Raw genomic sequence first — 12,189 nt, 5'->3', positions numbered from 1 at the left:
CGAATTTGGGTTCAAGAGAGTGGTTAATAACTTATGCTTTTTGAAGCTCTCCAGGAACACGAAATTCTCACTGCTATCCACATTTTTCTTACACTGTTGAGGCTCTTTAACATAATGTATTTCCATATGAATGATATAAATAAAGTGAAAGCATATGTATGTAAGGTCTTGCACAGCAGAAATGTGCTGTAAAGACATCCAAGAAGAACGTATGCAGGAGAAATCATTCCTGAGGTAAGCTGAAGATAAGAACTCAGGAAAAGCTAAATTAATACAACTGTTCCTTTGCAAAATACTGGTTTGTGTACTGAATTAGTTCTTCACAAAGAAGACATATTTGCTTATAGAGATAAAAAACATTTTTTTTATAACTGGATAGAAGACAACAGACTGGGTAATAATAAGCATGTTTTAAAATTTAAAATATTTTTAATGATTTAAATTTCCAGATATCAGGTTTCAGTTGTGAAACTAGATATATTTAACTTTAATATTTTTTTAATTTCTAAAAATATTTTCTAGTATGTCTTATTTATCTCTCAAGCTAGATATAATTTGCCTCCCAGTGGAAAAAAAGCACAGATTTTTCCTGTGCATCATTGTGCTACTCTTCTATTCTGACAATTGTGTAATTTTAGAACTAATGAAATGCAATAATTTTGGATCACTGTCGGTTTCCATATCTAAATGAAAACTCAAACTATTTCTTTTCAAAGAGTGGCTAAAGAAATGATAAGCATGTTTAGAACTCCATGATGTAGCTGAATGATTTATCAATATTTTTCATGTTTGGTAAGTGTTAAAGAATATTATCTGAAGATTTTTAATACTAGTATTTAATTATTTTTGAGAGTATATTGCTGTGTTTTAATTACAGATATCCCCTAGCTAATATAAAAAAGTGAAATTTTCATGAGAAGTTGAATCAGATACTTAGCATAATGGAGGCAAAATATCTCTCATTTATTTCAGAATTATGTGAAGGTACATTTTAAAAACTGTTTGACTAAAGAAATTTAGGATATATAGACTTCTGAAGGTATTTAAAAATCTAAGACCAAGACTATTAAAACTGTTATAGTTGGTTAAAACAACAACTGAAAATATCTTTAATTCACACAAGTGTGGACACATTCCTTTAGTGATAAGGTTGATGTATAACAATTCTTTTTTACGATGTATAACAATTCTTTTTTACCTACTGATTTACTCAGAGAAACACTGCTCCTGGAATAAGTACTTTTCAAGCATTAAAGATTTGTTTTTCTATTAGGGCATTTCAAAATAAGTCTTACTACTCTGCCTTTTTAATAAATATGTCTAACACTTTCTTAAACTAAGAGTAAAGATAATTAATTTCTATTTAAATAGAAGTGATTCTGTTTCCTATGTGGTCAACCTATTCGTTTAGTCCAGCTTGCCATTACAAAGTATCTCAGGGTAAGGGCTAAAATAACATCTAGCATGTCTCAATACAAGTGATCTGTGATTTTTCCATTTATTTCAGAGTATTCTTTAAAAATTATTAATAAAATAGGCAGTTTTTTTCATTTATATTTTATAGGAGAGAAATATTTCAGTTCAAATTGTCTTTCAGCGCTTTCAAAATGTAAGCTTCTCAGTGAGTTTACATCAGAGAGAAATAGAAAAGGTTTTGTTGAATTACTCTAAATCAAAAGGTGATAAAAATGTTCTCCATTAAGAATACCCATATTTCAGTGATAAATTATTATAACAAGACATATAAGGTCGGTACATACAGACACATCATGATTATAATATCAAATGCTACTTTTTGATATATTGTCTTATTGTCCCTATAACATGTATTACCAAATATAAATACACAAATTACACTGGTTTGGACACTCAGAAAATCAGTAAGTTAGAAGTAGTGAAATATTTATTTTTGCAAATAATTACTGCAAGTGTAAGCTAGAACAAAGATGTCTTACAGCAAATAACACATGACATTTAAAATCCATTCCAAACAAAATAAAATTATTATTGTTTGCTAAAGACAGGCCATTATAGAAAAAGAAACTCAGGTGCATGAAATAAAAATGAAAGAGAATATTTAAAATTGCATTTAGGTAACTGAAATACTAGAGTTTGTCTACAGTAAGGATACACGTCTGCAGGTCTATGATTGCCATTATTGAATAATTTTCGTAATTTTCAATTAAAAATCTCACGAAAACTCCCATAAGCAGTGTGTTCAAATTAATTTGCAAAGGTTATTTAGGGCTTTTTATACACAGAATCCTTGGCTGAATTGGCCTAAGAAATGCCAAGTGAAATATCAAAAAGGCAAATTAGTCTCTTAGTTATTATTGTCTGGCTTTTTGTACACAAGTAGCTACTTATCTTCAACATAGGGCATTGCTGTTTTCCTTGGAGACCTGCTAGCAAGAGTAAAATATGGATAATGATAGTTAGTGTGTAGATTACTTACGTCAGTTTTCAAATGAACAGTATCTATCAGTTTGTTGCTTCCTTAGAGTTCCTATAATTCTGCATGGGTCAAGCAGCCACCCATATAAACATTTTGATTTATTTGCTGTCTCTCAGCTGCCTACCTGAACGTTTTGTGATCACGCAAAACTGAAAACAGCATTCCAGTTTCCACATCTATCTCATTCCAAGATTCACAGAAAAGTATTTCACAGGTAAATAACCCCTTCTTCTCTTCTGTGACTGTAGGGGGGCTTCATAAAGTCAGGTCTGGTTAGTAAAATGAATACTCTAACCTCCACCTCTTGGTTCTATCTTGCTAAAATTCCTTACAAAGTCTCCTCCTATCACCTGCAAAACAAAATATAGACTCTGAGGAGTAGGCCTGGTATATGAATAACCTTGGTCTATATTGGGCCAATGGATGAAACGAGTTAAGAGGTAAATATAGAGCATTATTTAAATTTTATTGGTAGATCAGCCACTTTCATGCCACAGCAGTTTTCTAAAGAGCTTGGATTGTAAAAGCCTTTATAGGCTGAAGCTTTTAGAGCCAGTGAAAGAAGTGTTTGGTTATAGTTGCCAGTTAATATCATTTAAACATAAAGAAATCTACAGTAAATGGCAGTAAACCAGAACAAATTATTGTTTTGATTCATGGAGAAGCTGTAATATCTCAGATGACTGAATAAGGATTTGGCTTATTATGATTGTGAGTCTGGTTGTGGTAGGGATGCTATTTTTGGTCTTCTGAACAGTGCCATTGAGGGCTAATGTCAGAGATTAGCTGCAAAGCTCCTTGTCCAAAACTCAGCTTCCAGAGTTCCTGGTAACTTCAGCTGCCACATAATTTATGCCCTGCTAAGGCCCTAGGAGGACCAGAAGGTCAGGGACCAGCTGCATGCCCCTGCCTATTCTCTTTGTACATCCCTGCCTGCAGATTTCTGTAGAGAGGTGAGTTACTCTGTCTCCTCTTCAGCATCTCAGGAAAAAGCAATAACCATGATCTAGCTACAGAACTGCAGCAGATAGATAATCTCTAAAATTCATTTATCACCAGTGCAACTGCTGCCACTGGTGTGAGGACATTGTATATGCAAGAAAGCAGCTCTTGGGCAGAAAACACCTGGTTCAGCTGAAATCAAGAGGAACAAGGCTATGCTAGTTAATAGTGATGTTTTGAAGAATAAACTGTGTCTAAGATTTATTTGTCTTTTTAAATACCTTTTTTTAAAATATCTTTTTATCTGGCTTTTGTGAAACTTGTTTGATGATTTGCTAAATATGAGCTGACAAAAATTCTGACAAAAAAAAAAAAAAAAAATTCTGTTCAAGAACACAAGAGCAGTTGTGTTTCTCTAGTTGGTGTTCTGTTTATCAAAGTAACCAACAGAGAGTACTGTGGCAAGAGTCCTTGCACCTTTACCAGTCCTTTTGCACTCTTTTTTAGTCTGTATCACCATCACAAAATGCATTAATGATGTGGCTGGAACATCAACTTATATAGTGTCATAATAATATCTCTACTGCTTTCTAATCCTTAATAATGCCTATTTTAAGATCTTTTTTTTTTTTTTTTTTTTTTTTTTTTTTTTTTAATTTCACTTGACATCAAACATTTACTTTTCCACAAAATTATGTTATAACCCAAGGTTTTTGTTTTAAGAGGTATTAGCTAGTTCAGAGCTCACTCCTATGTATGTAAAGTTCTTTTTTTCCCCCCTGGGTTCTCTTCATCTACGCTGAACTTGCCCTGTCATTTTGTCTTCCAGTCACTCAGTATCAGAACATCGGTGCTGTCAAAGCTCTCCTTTACTTCCCTAAACAACTTGATCATTCAGTAAACACTGTCACCTCAAAAGTGCCCCTTTTTTGACATAATTTCTGAGTATATCTACAACATGGGACTGAACTTTATTTTAAACACATCAGCAGTACTGTATGGCTTGATACTCTCTGTTTCAACACATATTATGAATTCCAACGTAATATTTGCTATTTTACAACAAAGATCTTTGACACTAGTGTTTTAGTATCAGGTTTCCATACATTATTCTCTGCCTTTTACTTACATTTACTCATATATTAGATTAGATTAGATTTTACTTTATTATCAATACATTAGTCTTCAAGCTTTAAAAGAATACAGAAATTATTTTTTTCTATTTTATTTATTTAAGCATTCATTATTGGATCTTACAGGGAACACCCAATATAAGCTGAGATTGCTTTACTTAACTTCAGACACTTGAGAATTAATTATCTAAATCAAATCTAGGCTCCTGCTATAGTAAAAGTAAAAAAAAAAGATACCTAGCTTCAGTGTAAGTTGCCCTCATTGTTGTGAACACTTGGCTAAGAGTAGAGATCAAATATATAAAACTTCACCTCTGGGTGCAGTTAAGCATTGCAGAATTTTTGTCACATACACAGAAAAACCATGAAACACTTCCTAATGCATTCTTTCAAGTTTATTGTGTAGCCCATGGAAGAAGAGAGGACAGGGGGCTGATGCCAGTGTCTCTGGTGTTATTGTTTAAAACAGAGGCCCTTGGATAATACCTTGGGAATACTAACCTTGGAGTTAGTTATGACTTGATGAGCACTGATGAAGATAAAATGCTGATGAGTACAGATCACACGATGAAACAGCTAACACATGGCTAGGCCATTGAGATCTTATGCACAGATTTGGTGTTGTTTTTTTGGAGCTATTTCTCACTTAAGAACCCTCAATACATGTCCAGAAGCTGAGCCTAAACTGGAAGATGAAGACAGTTTCTCCAGAACTTTAAAAGCTGTTTCTCTAACATGGCCAAGTGCAGAGGAAAGAAATTTCTATAAAGTTGGGAGAGATGAAAACTACTACCTACCTAACTGTGATCAAAGCTATCTCCCTGTCAGATTTATATTTCTGGAGGTTTTTTCACAAATTACAATTAATATATGTTTTCTGTGGCTATATGAAAAGTAAAGAGTCACATGTAATAGTAAATTAAATATTTTAAGTGTTTTCTAAAGTATGCATGATAGATCAAAGGGATTTGCATTGTGTATGTTCTACAAAAAGCCTAGAGTTTATCTCTAGTGTAACTTATAAATTGTTATAAATTCCACTGCAAGTGTTATAAAGAAAATTGCATAGATGAACTGCCAGTTGTTGATTTGACCCTTGTAGTATGTCCCTATGTAAGGAAGACACAAAGAGAAATTGTTAGTGTGGAATTTAGATTATTTCTAAATTATGGTTTAGAGGTGAAAGGAAATCTCTGATTTTCAAAAGGTGTTGCATTTTGACCTGTGAGTTTTATCTCCAGTATTTACATCTACAAAGCCGAGTAAATATTCTCTAAAATTACTTCAGATTGTCAGAAAAGACATGAAAGATCAAAGAGTTTTCCCTGTTCAGACTTCAGGCAAAAATGAAACTGTGCCCTGGGATAATCACTTGATGATCTTTATTGATCACTTTCCCTCTACTAGTTAGATTTGGATGCCAATGTTTTGATTGAAATGTGATTGAATTTATACATACCAATAGGTTACCTGAAGTTAGTATCAAAGACAGAATCAAAGATTTCTTATTTATTTGTCTATAAGAATTTACAAAGATTTGCAAAGATTAGGTATTTAAATGAACTCAAAATTTGCAAGATTCTAGTATTGTTCAAATAAACTGAGCTCTACTTTTCTAAAAATAGTTAATTTTCTTGCTCTTACTTTTGACAAAACTTTGTTATTATTTTGATAACTTAAAAATTTTTGAAGCTAGCTCTTTTCAGAAAGATTTCCACTCTCCCATCATGATTTTTAAGGTGCTTGAGTATTGGCCAAATAGCCTTTCTGTTCAGAAAGACATAACATATCATAGAGAAAAAAAAATTCTCAGATCCCTGAGAAGCTTATATTAGGGAAATTCAGGATACAAAACCAAGTTATTGTTATTGCTTCCTTCTTCAATGAAGCTCTCTTGAACATCCAAGTAAATCTGTCTTTGCATCAACTATTTAATAGATTTCTATCAAAGAGAAAGAATTATTAGCCTAAATATTTAGCTCAAGTGCTTCTTGCTGTTGCTTTAAGACAATGATATGAAAACCATTGTGCTAAACCTTGCCTTCTTTTATGAAAGTAGAGGTCAAGGTGTTTCAATGAGGGTATTAAGAGAAAACTGTAGAAAACTCGAGGGCTGCTGGCAAGTTTCAGGGAAACCTGAAACTCTATCTACACTATTTTGTCTTGAAAGCTTTCCTCTGTCCAGGAATAAACAGGACACGGGATGTTTCTGATGATTAAACATTAATTCCTAAGAAATTCTGTTCTATATGTCCTTAATGGCTAACAAATTTATGAGGGTTTTTTTTTTTTCCTTTTTTCAAAGTGTTTAGCCTTTTATATTGGGCTGCAGACATGTCACTTTAATCATATCTTTAGATTTTGAAAACAAAATTACACAGCAGAAGGATGACACATACGGAGCTGATCACAGAAGAGTGGTTCAGTAAAGTAAGAATCACATGATCTGCCAGAAGCTGACCTCATTTCTGAATGCTTTTAAATTATATGGATGCTTTTGCATTGAGTTTGGGAGGAAAAGCTACATGCATGTTCAATTCTTGGTTATTTGCTTTCTCCATTCTTTATCTTTTTAGTGATGATATTATTTTTAATTTCTTAAATGAACAGCCATGCATTTCACTTCAGAGTAACTGATCATAATTGTTTGCAGATAGAAGATGTAAGATACAATTAAACTGCACATTTTTTTGTGGCCATAATTTCATAATACAAATGGTAACCCTTAGACCTACTAACGTACTGAGCAAGTCATCTCCATTTAATAATAAACTTTACAGAGTGTGTATTTATGTTTTCTAAAGAAAGAGAAACTGTTATCTTTCCAGTAGTTTATGACTTTTCTAGGAAAACCAAACAGGGATAACCATAATTAAAGAAAATTCAGGGCCAGTGTTGAAACTAAATAATCTAAATTAAGTTTAAAAAAGATGCAGCTATAGAAAGGGCCTTTCCCTGTTTTGAGCTATTCAGCAACCCCCTGTATTTTTGGTAATATTGATAGATGCAAGTTAAAAGGATTGCAATAGATGATAAAGATGGTTCAAAATCCTTAATGGAAGAGACTGGTGGTTAGAACAGCTCTTAGATGACACTGGCTTGTCAGATCATTTGGTCTTTGTTTCAGTATTATTTTGAAGAATTTTTCTGAATGCAGTGGGGCCACATGTATGAGACTTAAGGTCAAAGCACAATGGTGAGGAATTTTCTGCCTTGCCACTGCCCTTGCCTACAGTCCCAGCCCAGCACACACTGTGCTCCCAGTAAAATCCATAATGGGTTCATTTACACCAGTCTCCCCTTCACTCTTTTAGACATTTTACTTGCCACTGGAGAAGGAAAGGAGGTGAGAAGGGCACAATTGCCAAACAAATCCTGCCCCTATCTGCTGACTAAATATATCCTGGGCAAATTTCTTTATGCTGCCAAAAGCCACTTTACTATTAATGCAGGTACATGTAGAGAGAACCACAAGCCCTCAGGTGTCGCCGATAATGAACTGGGAGCTTAGGCCCAGCTGTGCCCAATAATTAGGGCCTGCCCCAGCCGGAAATGGGCGGGGCTGAAGGGCAAAATAAAAGGCATGCTCCCAGAAGCAGGCAGACAAGAAGAGATGAAGATGCCTGAGGAGAGAGATGGCAAGAGAGCCCTGGAGAAGAGCCATGTCCCTGAGAGAAGGCTCGCCGTAACAGGTACAGTGGCAGTTGATGATAAAAGGATTGTTAAATCTCTGTGTCATGTTTAGGTTAAAAAAAAATATCACATCCCCCAAGCTCCCATGTCCATGTAATGGCTGAATGGGACTCCACTGCATGCAATACTTTGGAAGAGAATGAAAAATGGGGAAAAATATTATGTGAGATCTTCAGGACTAGTTAAGTGTTTCAGAAACAGAAGTAGAATTAAAAGTTAGTGTAACGTGTGCTTCTTGTTTCACACGCCTACTTTTGAAAGTTTAGGCTATGATTTCTGTGAGACAAATACTAGTGTTGAATTGAAATATGAGCAGCACAATTTTTTTACAAGTTTTTAAAAAATAAAGAGGAAAAAGTGGCTTCAGCTCTTCAAGTATTTACATCTGCTTGCAGAATTTCTCTAGGTTTTTTCTGGGCTACTGTGTCTTCTGGTGTGGACAGCTAGGGCTGGTAAAAGCTTAGGCCAAATGAAGATAAACATTACATCCTTTAAAAAGATAAGGACATAACTTGAGTTGATGACATGGCTGGAAATGAAGTCTTTCCACTATTTTTCCTGCATTTCCCATCTGGTGATCATGACTTCTGTCTTACAGCTTCAGTTCAGACAAACTTAGTTCTGTGGTAACTTTTTCTTCTTGCCTATTGTACTGGTTTTGGCTGGGATAGAGTTAATTTTCTTCATAGCAGCTCCTCTAGTACTGAATTTACATGGTGTCAAGGTTTTTCTGTTTCTCCTGCAGCCCCCTCAGAGAGGAGGTTGGGGATGGGCAAAAGGCTGACAGGGGGGCACAGCTGAGACAGCTGACCTCAGATGACCAAAGGGATATTCCATACCATATGACATCATATTAAACAATAAGAAGCTTGGGGAAAGAAGGGAAAAGGAGAGGGGAGATAGGATACAACTGGAGTTACAGTATTTGTCTCCCCAGTTAACCATTAAGTGGGATGGAGCCCAGCTCTCCTGGAGATGGCTGAACACCTGCCTGCCAGTGGGAAGCAGTGGATGAATTCCTTGTTTTGCTTTCCTTTGCTTACAAAGCTTTTGCTTTCCCTTTAATTTGTCTTTATCTCAACTCACAAGTTTTCTCACTTTTACCCTTCCAGGTCTCTCCTCCATCTCACCTGGGGGGCAGTGAAAGAGCAGCTCTGAGGAGCTGAGCTGCTGGCTGGTGTTAAACCCACACCACCTCTTTAACACATAGTAAAAATCTTGCAGAGAAGAGCAGACAAAGGAACCTTAAAAAAATTTGCAAATGTCCTCCCTCCCAAACAGCCCAAATCGGTGAGTTTAAATATGCAGGAAATGTGCTCCAAAGGAAGGAGCAGGATGTTTGGGGAAGCAGCTCTTCTACAAGTGTGTTCAGTTGATAACTCTTCTTCCAAAACCATAGCTTAACCATGCAAGTGACTCATTAACTATCAGAGAGCAAATTTTTCCTCCTGCTTACACAGATCCAGTGCCTGGGCTAGAAAATACCATTTGCAAACATGGAATCTGGGGTCACCCAGGGCTGTGTGGGCTGCTGGTGTGTGTTTGCCTCTCACGAGGCCCTTTGCTATCTGAATCTCTTTCTCAATGCCCAGTAAGGGCATCAGAAAGCCATAAAAAACAAAATTTCAGCTGGCAGGGGCAGTTCAAAGCATGTGGGTCTGCTGATGTTTATCCCAACAAGGGATAAACCTGTTTATCCCAACAAGGAGGGGGTGACAGAGTATTGCCCATGCTCCTTGTGGCTCTTAATAGCAGATGAAAATCACTCTTGAGAGAAAAGGTGGTTGCAGTACATCAACCATGCTATAAAAATACTGGATGTAGACTTTTCCCTGGAGGTCTCAATTCTCTGTGATCTTTTTCTATATGTTTGTGTGATTCAACAGGCTGTATTTACATCTTATTGACACCTTCTACAAACAGCTCATTTATATCAGATGAAACATTATCTATATGAAAGCATATTCAGTCTCACCCCTTGTGGAACTTTGCAGAGGTACTGAAGAGTGTTTTGTGTAGTTGTGTCAACTTCAAAGCTTCCTCCTCATCCCTGAGGATAGATATTACACTTCTTATGCTATGATCAGTGAGTTTCTTTATCTGCGTTCTCTGATTAAAAAATTAAAAAAAAATCTATTCTTAAATAGCATTCAAATGATTGCCTTACGTTTTTTAATGTGAACTTTTTTTGTAATCTGATTACAGCTTTCATTTGAGAGTTTTTCAATGTTCTTTCAAAGATTAGTAAACTTAATCTCACAACATCCTTTGAAAAGGATGTTCAGTGTTACCAGTGTTGAAGCAAGGACTAGAATGACCTCCCGGGAATCTGAAGAGACCTTTACCAAAAAACCCAGGCTCAGTCAACTGAGCAAAACAAGTTGCAAACCCAAACAATATGCATCAGCGTTAAAGGCTGAGCCCACCTGGAACAGAACAACCTCCCTATAATTCCATACCTGAATGCAGCAGCAGTGCTCCTAAGAATGATTTTGCTTCAATAAAACCCTGTCCCAGAGTTTCCATTTGAACATGCAGAAGACTCCCTTAAAGTTGCTATGGAAAATGGATCTGGTCATGTTCACATCATTGTGCTGTGTCTGCCTCAGTACCTTGTAATGATTTGTAAGTTCTTGCTGCCAAGAATGCCATGCCCATCAGTCTTCTTTCACATCTGTTTAACAGAACATCTATTTAATCAGCTACCCTTTCACTTTTATTAAATAAGCAAATCTTATTAAAGATAATATTCACTTATACTGTTCTAAGGTGGATACACAAAAATTACACTTGGCAAGGAAAAAACAATTTCTGCTGAAAATTTCATGCAGAACAAAAAGTATTCTGGTGATGTTTGACAGAAGCTTTAAATGACAGCTCACAAGATGTAAGCAGTTAGAATATTTTAAAGCAGTCTTATTCTCTTAATTATTTATGAGACTAACAGCTAGTTTTTTAAATCATTAAACTTCCACTTTGTTTTATTGCGAGTCCTGTGGCTCATGCAGACCCAGATACCATAACTCTAGTTGGTTATGGTATGACTTTTATACCTGCTCTAGATGTGGGTTCTGTATCTTGGGACTTGATTTATCATTGAACTTGAGTTACCATTTGCTATTTACATGTCTGGAGTGACTTATATTTTGCCTCAAAAATTAGAGCAGTTAACTGTGAAGGGAACAAGGAGCCTAAAATGAACAAGGACATATATTCAACATTATTTGCACGTAGACCTTCAAAAGACAAAAAATATTTTAAAAGCCAGGTCACAGGACTGAAAGAAATAGTTTTCAACATGCATCACAATGAAAGGACAGCTAAAATAAATATTGTCTTATTCTACTAAAAATTTGGGATAGGAAAAACACTAAATTGAAGCTTTTCTGTTACTCTGTGAAAGCAGTAAGTTTCTAAGGCAGCTTGCCTAGCTAGCTCCTCAAAGCTAGCCTATGATGCTTGCTTCTACTATCAGGAACTTTAATTGCTCATGAAAGTCTGTTAGGTTTGTGCTTCTGCTTCCTACTGGGTGAATTATGACAACATAAAGGTAAAGGTGTTTCTTTCAAGGAGCTGCGTGGTTGGATCTATGGAAAGTGACCCAGACAGAGGAGGCTAAAATCAGGAAATGTATAGGATTATATGAGAGAAGAGTCAAATGAGCTAGTTTTGGAGACTTAGACAAGCCTCCTTCATTCTGAACGTAGTCTATACTTCATTTTTTGTTTCCTTACTTATTTAATAAGCAAGCAGTTCTATGAAGAAATGCAAGATTTATGGCCTGTATAGATATGTGAAATTTTTTGTCTTATTTATGGAGGAAACCTTTATTGTCAGCAATCAAATAACCCTTTATATTATTTCTCTTTTTGCTTTATAATGATAGTGCTCACCACATATTTTCTTTAGGGAATAAGCTGACATCATGCTGCTATCACCATTGTTTTGTCAGAAACAGTGGTACAG

This window comes from Heliangelus exortis, chromosome 3, assembly GCF_036169615.1.
Source record: "Heliangelus exortis chromosome 3, bHelExo1.hap1, whole genome shotgun sequence".
Lineage (NCBI taxonomy): Eukaryota > Metazoa > Chordata > Aves > Apodiformes > Trochilidae > Heliangelus > Heliangelus exortis.
This window is presented reverse-complemented; position numbering follows the sequence as displayed.